This window comes from Chiloscyllium plagiosum, unplaced genomic scaffold (assembly GCF_037043375.1).
Source record: "Chiloscyllium plagiosum isolate Xiang-an unplaced genomic scaffold, Cpla_swu_hap1 HiC_scaffold_25, whole genome shotgun sequence".
Classification (NCBI taxonomy): domain Eukaryota; kingdom Metazoa; phylum Chordata; class Chondrichthyes; order Orectolobiformes; family Hemiscylliidae; genus Chiloscyllium; species Chiloscyllium plagiosum.
Window position 1 is genome coordinate 18,255,284 of NW_028270163.1, and position 11,445 is coordinate 18,266,728.

Consider the following 11,445-nt stretch of genomic DNA (forward strand, 5'->3'; position numbering starts at 1 on the left):
ATGACATTAATGATTGCAAAGACTATATCAGTAAGTAAATGTAAATTACTAGAATAATGTAGACCAAGTAAAGAGATACTTGGGAGAGATATGATATAATCAGATTCACATAAATCATGATAAAGTTATTAATCCTGTAACTTTGACACAAGTAGAGGGAAGATATTAGTCAGACACCAGAATTAGCATGTGAAGATAGAAAGATCAGACACTAAACCAGAGAGCAGAATTAGAAAACCTGCAATCTGCAGATGCAAACAAAAGAGTGTTACAATATTTTAGGAGTTGAAGAGCCTTAGTTGGCGATAAAGAGCATGCAGCATCGGTGACAGTGTAAGTGCCTGAGAAATTTGAGATTGCTATCACAATATACAAATAGCTTAAAGCACACAATAAAGCACTCCTTTCATAGAAACTAAATTTAATATACTTCAAGAACACCCGTCACCACTTTTCATGGCACCTGCAGTTTTCTTGTCTTCTGTCACATCACCCTTAGGATTCAAGTTATTTTATTACACCAGCATCAAGATAACCCTACTAACATCATTAAGGGACAGGAACGAACTTCCTTCCATAATAGGTGTATTACGTGAATTGTCAAACCAGGTTAATCAACCAAAGCAAAGAGGTTACAAACATAGTGGGCGGCACGGTGGCACAGTGGTTAGCACTGCTGCCTCGCAGCGCCAGAGACCCGGGTTCAATTCCCGACTCAGGCGACTGACTGTGTGGAGTTTGCACGTTCTCCCCGTGTCTGCGTGGGTTTCCTCCGGGTGCTCCGGTTTCCTCCCACAGTCCAAAGATGTGCAGGTTAGGTGAATTGGCCATACTAAATTGCCCGTAGTGTTAGGTAAGGGGTAAATGTAGGGGTATGGGTGGGTTTCGCTTCGGCGGGTCGGTGTGGACTTGTTGGGCCGAAGGGCCTGTTTCCACACTGTAATCTAATCTAATCTAATCAAATATTGTGTTTAGATAAACTATATCATCTTATCACAGTACTCTAGAATATTATATTTTTGTTTTACATTGATTTATAATATGGCTCATGAGGTAAACCCATCCACAGCAGCTGTTTGATGTGGGATTGTATGTGGTTGTATTTTCTTTTAATATTGGTTTGAGCTGAGCTGTTTGGCTTGTCTTACTTCATTGAATATTAGACTGAGTGAAAGTGCATGAGTGAGAGAGCACCTGAATGGTAGTGGATATTTGTTATGATCTTTGCTGGAGAAAATGTACAGCTGTAACAGTGCACACAATAATAGAATAAAACAAAGAACTGTGGATGCTTGAGATTTAAACAAATAAAAACATAAATTGCTGGAGGAACTCAGCAGGCCTGGCAGCATCTGTGGAGAGAAAACAGTTAACTGCAGAACTTACTTATTAACTTTTACCTTGATGCCAAGGCATGTCTGTGGACTAATGTGCAAATGTCTGTCTGCTTCCAGAGTGAATGTATCTCTCCTCCAAAAGGATTATCTACTTGAGTGAGGTTTTTTTATTGTGGATTGGACAAAGTGGCTTACTCACTATTAAGAGTCCGGAGTGTGGTGCTGGAAAATTCTTGATGAAGGGTTTATGCCCAAAATGTCAATTCTCCTGCTCCTTGGATACTGCCTGACCTGCTGTGCTTTTCCAGCACCACACTTTTGACTCTGATCTCCAGCATCTGCAGTCCTCACTTTCTCCTTACTTACCATTAAGACCCAGTTGGTGTTCATATTGTGGCTGGAGAAAAGCTAACAAACACAGCTGATTGACACAATCTCCATGCACAAGGATTGCAGCAGATAGACGTCACAGGTACCCAGGCTATTATATTTGTAAGTTAATTGACATAGTGGCCACATTTCTCAAAAGGGATGCTCTCAGTCTGTTATTACTCTAAGGAGGTGTGTCATTGCTTATTTTATATATTTTTTTCTCTTCTAAGTCAGTGTTCTTAACTGTTGCTTTCCACATCTTCTTTTTCTGCCCTGAAAGCACTTCCCAGTAATTTACAGAACTCAGCAAGCATGCTATTACCTAATGTTCTATTCACATGACTCAGGGGATTTGCTTGCTTCTTAGCAACCAGTGAGAAATACAGATTTGTTTATATATTAGTGATGTTTTTACTTCATTTATCTTATCGCCATTGGGGACATATTTGGAAAATAAAAAGCTAATGAAGTACAAAGTGAATTAAATATAGGGTGTGAGGAAAATGGTATTCTCTCTTTATTGGCTAAAATGTGCCGCATCTTTCATTTGGTTTTAAATCCAGGTAAACTTGAAGTTAACACCCTCACCCATTGTGTTTAACTATCTAGATGAAAATTGCTTCCTGAAACTGTAAGGTGGCACCATCCTATCACATTGTTTTTATTGAACTTCAGCAGACCAGAATATGTCAGCCCCAGAAAACCTCTTCCATGACACACTGATAATGTCTGTACCTCAGGTTCAAGTCCTATGTTACCTATGGAAGGACCATTTATGACGTGGTCCATTGTGCTGATAAAGTAAAGTCACCATTATTCCAAAGGACAATCTCACATTAGAGATTGATGACTGGTGATAGTTTAACATGAAGGTCACCACACATCAGGAGAGGAGAGCGATTGAGAAGTATAATCCTTCATAATAACCACAGCAGGTTCAGGAACTGAACCCATGCTATTGACATTACTCTGTATTGCAAACCAGCCAACTGAGCTAACCATTCATTTAACTTTACATTTACTGTATTGATAATAAGCCCAAGCGATGCCTCATCATCTCTGTATTTTTTCTCAAAGGAAAATGATCATTAAAAAAGATTGTGACATTCAAAAATAAGGTTACTAACAAAATATTTTATTCCTTCATCTCTGGAAAGTGCTAACTCCATGACAGCACAGTTTTACTCTAGTCAACAGCACTCCACCACCTCCCTGAAGACATTCTTTATACTTGAACCCTAGTACTCTGGCTGTTCGACCATGGTAAGCAACACAATTGAGAATGACCTGACCCTCTCCAATTATGTGCGTACATACATAATTCAACAGGGGCCACTGGTCAGAAATGTACAGCAATATGAAGGAGAAACAAACAAAGAGCATGTCGGAAATTCATCAGACCTGGCAGTATCTATCAACTAAGGTACAGTTAACATTTTGAATGTGGTATGACTCCTCCTCAGAACTGCCAGACCCGCTGAGTCTCTCCAGCATTCTCTATTTTTGTTTCAGGTTTCCGGCATCCATGGTATTTTGTTTTTGTATTAAGAAGGAGAACTTTAGTTGTATTTTTCATAGGCCCAGTCTGACACCACATCCATTTCTTCTCAATTAAGCTCTATTAACACAACACAATCCAGAGATCAGGTAATGAAATGAAGTGGAGAACGTGAGGTCTGCAGATGCTGGAGATCAGAGCTGAAAATGTGTTGCTGGAAAAGCGCAGCAGGTCAGGCAGCATCCAGGGAACAGGAGAATCGACGTTTCGGGCATAAGCTTTCCTGAAGAAGGGCTTATGCCCGAAACGTCGATTCTCCTGTTCCCTGGATGCTGCCTGACCTGCTGCGCTTTTCCAGCAACACATTTTCAGCTAATGAAATAAAGTGTCTAAATCATAAAAGTACGGTGCTTAACTCAACATTGACACTATTTTTTGCAAATGATCCAAGTATACACTAAATATTTTCAAACATGGACTTCTACTGCATATTCCAAGTTATTGAGAGGTTTTGCTTTCAAAAATAGCATTATGAATCTGAGGGTGTGCCCTTAATTTGATTATATAAAAATTACAAGATATTCCCACTGTTACGCAGGTATTACACTAAAGGAATACATTCTGCCCGATCACTTTGCTCACTTCTCCATTTGAGAAGTATCTAATCCCAAATTTTCATATCCCCAATTCCCAGGCAGAATTTCATTGCTGCCATCCAACCGACCCACAAGTATTCAACCAGCAGGAGAGAGGGAATTACCAGACAGGAAGCCCATTTTTCCATGGGAGAGTCCCTTGTTAGAAGGCAAGTAATACCAGAAAATCACCCTTGGCAATTCCTCCGACTACTGTTTTCTCCTCCCACTCTCGGTGGCCCCCTGCACCCCCATTCCACTCTCTCTCACCTTTGGCCTGGACTCCATCTTTGTTCCCAGCCTTCTAGCGAGTACATTATTGATAACCCCTGCCACACACTGTGCCAATGGCTTATTGCCAGTACAATTAGCTGGCTGCTCTCAGGTGTGGGATTGACATCTCTCAGGCCCTAAATCCTGGGGAAGGCCTGAAACCAGCCATTTAAGGGCCTAATGATGGTTCTTTCCAAATGGAGTGACTGCCAGTAGCCAGCAGGCAAGACTCCAGTCAGAAACATTGGCACAGTGACTCGGTAGGTAGCACTGCTGCCTCACAGCACCAGAGACCCAGGTTCAATTCCAGCCTCAGGCGACTGTCTGTGTGGAGCTTGCACGTTCTCCCCGTGTCTGCGTGGGTTTCCTCCGGATGCTCTGGTTTCCTCCCACAATCCAAAGATGTGCATGTCAGGTGAATTGGCCATGCTAAATTGCCCGTAGTGTTCAGGGATGTGTAGATTTAGGTACATTAGTCAGGCGTAAATATAGGATAGGGGAATGGGGCTGGACGAGTTGCTCTTCGGAGGGTCGGTGTGGACTTGCTGGGCTGAAGGGCCTGTTTCCACACTGTGGGGTTTCTATGATTCTAAGAGCCAATGGTCTGTGCTGCAATCATTTACAATCAAAGAGGTGGTGTATCTATTCCCCTGTAAACATTTATAATTTTAAGCAAACCTTTCCAGGAATGAAGCCCATCTCAAACTCCCTGAACCAGAACATTAACACCCTCATGTGACCTTTGGATTCTGGTATTTGCAACAAAAATTGATAATGAGATGCATCACATGAACAAAATCTGACAAAATTCAGACCAGTTAATAAAATGTAACCTACCATTACAACAAAAATCGAAATTGCTGGAGAAATCCAGCCGGTCTGGCAGCATCTGTGGATAGAGAGCAGAGATAATGCCTCAAGTCCTGTAACCCATCTTCAGTAGTTCATATTTCTTGGTGGCATCCATTGGTTTCTGACAAGAACATTTCCAACATCCGTCAATGAAGTCATGAATATCAGAACTAGGTCTTCAGCAGACATGGGTGCTAAATAGATGCCACTAACGTTAACTGGTCACCCAGGTTGGTCTGAGTTAAAATCCAGTACTTAACTTTGGGGCCTTTCCTAGGTAAATCTGTGGGAAGCTCACAAAAGTTCACATTCAGAACTGCCTTTACAAAACTGTCGTTGCATCCTGATGATGTCTTCAGGGCCTTATATACACTTATGGGGAAGGATCTTGCTTGCTTTGATGGTTGTCATTTCTATCTGCTCACGGGAGTAGGTACTAATTGCAATTCCTCAGTTCCCAGTGGCTCCAACACATATTTGCATCTGGACTACGACCAACCCTAGAAGTATAAACTCAACCTGTTACCAGTGAAAATGGACATTAGATTGTCAATATTTTTCTTTCTGTAGCTTTTAGTGTCAACCTTTAACACCCTCAGACAATTAGACACCAGTAAAAACAAATTGGATTCCCCACATCACTCATGTACAAAAACAAAATGAAAAATAAGTAATTAATTTCTTGTAAATATTCAGTGCCTATCTAACAAAGGGTTAAGCCTCTTATTGGCCTCGATCAAAAAGACTACTTAAACAACCTTTCTCTTTCCAGTGCAGAAATAATGTACAATGATTTCTGGATCTGTTCAGTTACCTTAGAACTAGATTGGAACTAAGAGATTCCCAGCGGTTCTTTGGGGAATAACATTGTTTAAATGGCAGATCATCCTGTTGCCAAGGTTTCTTTATACAGAAAGGAATAAGCTGAGCAAAGATATCTTTCAGGCTGTTGTGCACTTATCTTGATAAGTTTCAAAAGTTCAGGGTAGTATTGAATATCTGTCGAACATAGCAACTGAGCAACTCTTTAAAAACTGTCAAACTGATCAAGAGTGCGAAAAGTTCAAATGTGTAGGACCTTAAGTGAGTTCCACAAATCAAAGCCACATTGCAATATATGGGGAGCATGCCAGAACTAAAGCTTAATAAGTCTTTTTATTCTTCCAATCTATATGTAACACAAGATCTCAGTCACTGAATTCACACTTTGTTCTTATGAAGCAGAAATCTATTTGAGGTAGATCGAGGCAAGTATCTTTGTTACAATTTGTATATTTTAGATGAATTAAAGTCATTGCACTTTAATCATTCAATGATCAGACAATGTCTCCACAATTAATTCCTATATTTATAACCTGAGGATTTTTCTTTAGTTTCACCGTTATTGAATGAAGGGCTGGAGTTTCATGTTTTGCTCAATAATTACAAAGTTGGTCCACTTCAGAATCTCAGATCCCATCACCTCTGCCCATATCCACCCTTGACGCATCACACATCCATCCAAAAGCATGGATGGTCAGGATTTGTGATACCTGACTCCAAAGGGCAGTTTGAGAGAAGTGCAGGTGCTGAGGGAGAAAGGTAGAAAGCCTATCATGGTTTTTGGGGGACATGAACTCAATTCTTTGTCTCTTTCTTGGCTGCCAATCCTCATTTTCTCACCTCCCCCCTCCAGCCCCATGTCATTTCCACGCTTCCTCACAGCTCATTCCCAATCATATTCCCCATTCATCCTCATATCCTACGTACCCCCTCTATACCATCCATGTAGCATGCATAGTAGCAACCATGTAACAGTATGTATTTGAAATTACACGGAATAAGTGCACCTCAGGTAAGAAAACTGTCACACCAAAACATAGCTGACAAAGGAACTGCACTCCCTATGAGAGAACTGTAATTTCTCACAAGTTGTCATCCAGCTACATTGGATGATCTCTCAATCAAAACAGTCCAGGACAGGCTGCAAATCATGTTTTTTTCTAAAATTCAAAGCACCAAAGAATTTGAAATCCCTCCAGATCATGACACAACGGTTCTCAAACACTATATCTTTCATCTATGAATTCATAACTGTACATTAACTGTTGGGGAAAGTACCCTGAAGTATCTCATTTCTAACACAATGCTGAACATTGTAATAGTCAAAATACATTTGCAGGATAGAGTACTTTCATCAATTACTAGAGCAAAAGCACAATTAAATGACAATACTGTCAAAACATTTAAAACTTACCTATCAAAATGTTTCCAAAAACTCAGCAGGCTGACCCAAGCTATTGCAATATCAAAGGACATACATGCAAGTTTATAACCCGACCCTAATCCAAACCTTTCCCTGCATATGGGAAGGTAGCATGGGCCTATTATTTTACATGAAATTGAAAGTTGTGCTGAAAAGAAGCAAAGTTTTGGCAATTCCTGACATCGTTCCTGACCCCTGGAGAACACAAAACTCCAAGCAGCTACACTGTCCTCCTAACATTTACACAAACACAGCCACCTTGAGATTTATAGTGTTATCAAAAATGCTCAACTCCTGGAAAATATAGAAGGCAATAATATCAGCAGTGTATAATGCCTAAGTTAGGCTATATTTATAGCTTTGCTCCCTAAATGGCTTAAACCAAAAAACACAGAACTGAAGTCCACTGGAAATAACCAGGTTATAGTCCAACAGGTTTAATTGGAAGCACTTGCTTTCGGAGGGCTGCTCCTTCATCAGCGGTGCTCCAAAAGCTAGTACTTCCAATTAATCCTGTTGGACTATAACCTGGTGTTGTGTGATTTTTAACTTTGTACACCCCAGTCCAACACCAGCATCTCCAAATCATCAATTTTTTGTTGTTTTAAATGTCCTATTGATAATCCTGGAGCTAAACTCTGTTAGTCAAGCACTTTCTCCATAGCTACGGATTAAATTCAGATAAGATTAGGTTATATAAAATATTGGGAGAAAGACAATCTATGACCTTCCTTGATGGGCATTCATTGTCCTGTTTGACCTAAAGTACCTGTTGACAGGGCAATGGCAAGTATTCCATAATACAATACACAAAAATGATCATCAGTTTATTTTGAATGTGTTTGTTCGATGCCCACGTTTGAGTATAGCATAGTTTCAGGAGACATTTTACTGACTCAAAAAGATTGGCCCTTTGCATTTATTTTTTATTGTGAAGAAATCGTTGAGCATTTGTAAGAAATGCCATCAGCTTTAAGGTTACATCCAATAGTTAACACACATGCACTTAATCTTTTAAAAAGAAAGTTTGATTTCAATCCAGTTATATTGAAGTGACAGGTTTATTAAGTAGACTCGAGCTATTTCACCATTTCTGCAAAGAGCCACATCAATTTTAAGGATAATTGTGAGCTTTGTGGGACTAAAACAGCTTCATTTTAGGAATGAAGAGGTAATGAAAATGTCATTGGCAAGCTCACTTTACATTCAATGAGAAACCTAGATAAAAGGCCTTGGCCATTGAAGGTAGAACAATGTAAAAAAGAAGACCATATAAATTAAGGCAATGCTATTGTTGAATTCTAAACTCCTGGAGACTGTAGAATAAATGGAAGCTTGATAAAGTTAAGATATTCTAAATGTCAAGGTCTCAGGAAACTGAAACAACATTATAAATTAAACACAACTCATATTTTTAGTGTAAATCTAAGTGCTAATCTGCAGCAATTTAGCCAATAACGTGAGCGTCTCGAGGAGATTCTTCAAGTACATTAGAAACTTGTTATGTTCCTTTGATGAATTTATCAAGTATGAGACGTCAGTGCTGGTTGGAAGAACATTTTTGCACTTTTGGACGTCAGTGTCATCATCATGTACCTTCAGGATATGTGATTAGAAACATAGTCCTCCAAATATTCTCTGCCAGTGAGATCCCTTCACTCCATTCTCAAAGGTTATATTCTAATTGCACCAGCGTGCATCTTCCGTATGCTAAGTCTTCTAGTTTCTGAATAAGACTGATTGTGCAGAATTATGGGATACTTTCTGCTGTGGATCCATCTTCAGCAAATCATTGTATGATATCATGGCTGAGACCTGCAGGAGAAACCAGGGAAATAGCTCAGACCCTTTTTGGATGATTTGAAAAGGAAGAAGTAAGTTGATGAGGGTATTGACTCCCCATTGCCAGGGACGTATTTATTAATGGGAGGTTCATCAAGGTTTCTCCAATGGACCAACATTGCCAGAAAATGCAATGGTCAATCTTCCACCTCCTTTCCTATTTCTCACCTTACTGTCACTGTCACAAAGAAATCAAACAACCCACATCAGTCTCATCTACCTCATCAATTCATGGCTTCCCTTTCATCGACCACTTATTATCCAAGAATGGGTGAGACAAGTGTGCTGAAAGGTGACAACACTAAAGTGAAATAAATAAAAGTATTTCAAAACAATGTATTTTCTGCTATTGTAAAGTGAACGGTGGATAAATGTACCTTGGCTAACCTTGATCTGTTAGTAGTAACCCTTTTTAACTCAGGCTCATTACTTGGTGACATAGGCAAAGAGGACAGGAGTCAGTCCAACATAACTTTATCGAAGACTGTATCAAGGAAAAACAATACTTATAAGCTTCTACTATTGTACTTCAATCAAACTCTAACAATCTCTTCAATAATTTAATAATTCAGGAAGCCTGACTGGAACAAGACATTATTTATTGTTGAGCACCAAAACTGGGAGAGCATGGTGTCCTCTCAGCCTGGCATGGCTTCAGCGTGGACTTCCAGTCTCGAGGTAATTCCAGAGCATTCTCTCACCCTCGATATGAATCTCAGTGCATCTGGAGCCGAGGCCTGGTGAAGACTGGATGCTAGGTGCCAACTTATGGTCTGTTTGGAAGACCATTGCTCTGAATTTTTATTTTTATTTCTCTGCTTTTCTAAGACCTTATAACTGAAGAAGCTGTATCTAGGTACCTTTATATCATAGATGGCACTGTAGTGACGACTGATAAAATGTTCATTTGAGTACAAGTGACAATAAAGCTACTTTCTATTCTATTCTATATGCCCCAAGGAGCAATTGCCCCAATTTCTTCAGGCCTGAACAAGCTTCCTTTGTGGCCAAAGTGGGGTCTTGAGCTGCAATGCTAATTTAATCTGTAATCAGCACAAGACACTACTTCAATAAGAGTGTACAGTTCTGCACTAGGAACAGCTAACCAGGGAATTGAAATGCAAAGATTGCCACTAAATTGTCTGCTGACACTCATTAATGACATTAATGCATACTGCAGTTATTAACTGTTTTAATAAATACAATGAACGAATTGAAAGAAACCAATTTGGGTTTGTAAAAAACCAAAAAAACTGCAGATGCTGGAAATCAGAAACAAAGACAGAAATTGCTGGAAAATCTCAATAGGTCTGGCAGTACATATGGAGCGAAACCATTTCGGATCCAGAGACCCTTCTTCAGAAATTCTAGACCTATAACATTAACTCTGATTTCTCTCCACATTTTGAGTTTGTACCTTATGTGATGTCAAATTTCAATGGTCACATCTTGCACTTTTACGAGTTTTATGAATCAAGTATAGATTTGGAAAAAAAAGTCATTGATGAGGTGGGGAGTGCTGGCACTAACATCCACCATCTCCTGACATTAACCAGCTGACCAAGAGAAAAAAGACCTTGCTGAAAATCCAGTGCTACTTAAAAGCATCTTCACTTACTGCTGAACGCTTCAAAAGTCCTTCTGGATTCATCAGGAAACACGGTTTGTTAAAATGTCACCAACATTTGACCAACATAAATTCTGCAAACTCATTGAGGGAGTGAATGAATGAAGTGCCACGCTACTCTAACTTTAGGAAGGAGTCACCAGGCAAAGGGGAGTGTTTCATCATTGCCAAGTCAGAGGAAAATAAGGAGGGCGTACGTTTGGGAGAAGCAAGTTTTGAATTTGGCAGAACTTGGAAAATATTGTTGGTGGAAGTAGAAAGCCTGGCAAGACAAGCTTTGGAGAATCCAAATATAACGACGTCCGAAGCATGCATTACGTTTTCAACAACCATGATACAATGATGCAGGTAAGATATCTCATGCTCTTGATCTTAAAGCACTTGCTCAAACCAAATACCAAAGGTTTTACACAATTGCAAACAGCATGAACACATGTTGGGGAATAGACCCTGCATCAAGAGACAGAGTTTATTTTGAGGATGGAAAAAATGGGTTTCTCTTCTTGATGTTCAACTGCAGGAACACTTGACTCATCCTCAACTTAATATCGCACAGGCAGTCTGCTAACAGAGATTATGGTGGAACTGAGAAAGCTGGAGCAGTAGGAGGAGGCAACAGCCCAGTGATATTGGAGCTGGACTGTTAATCCAGAGATCCAGGCAATAATCTGGGGAGAAAGTGAGGACTGCAGATGCTGGAGAATCAGAGCTGAAAATGTGTTGCTGGAAAAGCGCAGCAGGTCAGGCAGCATCCAAAGAGCAGG